The sequence below is a fragment of the Egretta garzetta genome, unplaced genomic scaffold (assembly GCF_000687185.1).
Source record: "Egretta garzetta isolate BGI_Z169 unplaced genomic scaffold, ASM68718v1 scaffold287, whole genome shotgun sequence".
NCBI lineage: Eukaryota > Metazoa > Chordata > Aves > Pelecaniformes > Ardeidae > Egretta > Egretta garzetta.
The window spans coordinates 24,870-26,886 of NW_009260435.1; positions in this window are offsets into that span (position 1 = coordinate 24,870).

A 2,017-nucleotide genomic window follows, 5' to 3' on the forward strand; every position below is an offset into this window, starting at 1 on the left:
GCCCTCCTCTGGACCCGCTCCAACACTTCCATGTCCTTCTTGTGCTGAGGACTCCAGAGCTGGACACAGTACTCCAGGTGAGGTCTCACCAGAGCAGAGTAGAGGGGCAGAATCACCTCCCTCGACCTGCTGGCCACGCTTCTCCTGATGCAGCCCAGAGTACGGTTGGCCTTCTGGGCTGCCAGTGCACATTGCCGGCTCATGTCCAGCTTTTCATCCACCAGCACCCCCAAGTCCCTCTCGGCAGGGCTGCTCAATATAGTCAATCTGAATAAAGCTTAGTGATATAGAGCTGTACATCTTAAAAATAAATAAGCAGAGAACCAAAATAGGTAAATAACCTTGCTGTCATTTGCGGGATGGTATGGAGAAAGAACCTGAATATGTAGTGAGCACTGTAAAGTAAGGAAAATAAATCCATGAATGTCATTGCATAGGTGTTATTGCACCTTCTTGCCTGCCTGCTTGCTTTCTTTTTCCTCGCTACAGCCAAATTCAGTTCACAATAAGTTGAAACTTTATTAATGTTTAGAAATCCTCTGTAGGTTATGGAATTGATTGCTACAGGCGTTCTTATATTTAACATGGTTAACAAAATAAAAGAAATTTCAGTTAGCAAAGCTTCACACTGCACTGAATTGCCTCGCAGTGCAGTAAGCAGCAGAGAAGAGGCAGTGTAGGAACAGGCCATCACAGTAACGAAATACAGCTTGTGAAAGCAGTTAGCAGAGCAAGAAATGGCTAATGGGAATCATCCCTGGGATCTGGAGGAGGGAACAACTGGAGAGGGGATCAGCAAAAATAGGAAGGAGTAGGTACCACTTGCCACACATGAGGCAGGAAAAGCTTTCTCATGCTTTGGCTAGGTTTAGGCAATTAACTAGAGCTCCAAACCCAAGAACACACAGCTATCTGTCCCATAGCATGTATCTATGATAGTCCAAATTAACCAGGTCCAGAAATGCCTATATTGCTTTATTTACTCCAATGGATTTCCATTAACACTTAGACATCTGCAGTACAAGCTCTGCATGGGTGTTGGTCACGTAGTTTCCCAGCATACTCGCTAAATGGAAGAAGGCATTTCTACACTGTGACTTACCTGCACAGTTTGGACTTTTGAGGCTACGATGAATTACACCTTAGAAGTGTCTGCTCCTCTCCTTTAATCATAGAGCAAGTGCCTACGACAAGCCCAGATGTAGACATTTAGGACTCAAACCACTTGACAAACAGAGGCTTTCAGTGCCTTTTGAGACACTGCGGAGCATCTTAGCTGGTCTCCAGTCATGTTCTAGAAGGACAGGTTTCCTCTGGATCTCCATCATATTTGCCAGCAGATATCTTGGATACTCTAAAACATTTTAAAAGTCACTATATATGTCAACAACAGTTAAACCACTGCATTACAGATGTCTGAAGTTAGGTTTGGTGAACCTCTCTTTGACTTGCTACCAGGTTTCCTTACCCTGCACAAAATACTTTGTTCAATGTGGGCCTAGGGCATGTTTCAAAAGCTAGTTTTGGAATTAGCTTTCCTCCTCCCATTACCTTCATACAGAGAATCGCACTTTGTTACTTAAACTTCATTTTAAATTTAAATTTTAACCTAATTATTGTTAACTTTACTGCTTCTACTCATGTGAGATTAAAAAAAAAGTTAACTTTCATTAATTTAAATTTTTCACAGTCTGCTACAAGACCAAGGGAGATATTTTGTCTTCTGAGTATAGTTGGTAATGAACCCAAAGAGGGGTTCCAATCTCCAGAAGAATCTGAACCTTGTTCTTTCCTGGGGGTCCTACAGGAAACTATTCACCATCCTGAAGTGTTGCCTAAGGGCAGAAGAAGGTGATGCAATATCTGAAATCATCAACAAGGGCACCATATCAGAAACTCTGGATTGCTTCTCATGAAAACAGAGGTACACCAGTATTTCCTATATTATTTGGTAACGAAAATTGGCAAGAAAAATGCTAATTAGTATAGATGGCTCAAGAAAAAAAAAAAGTAATTT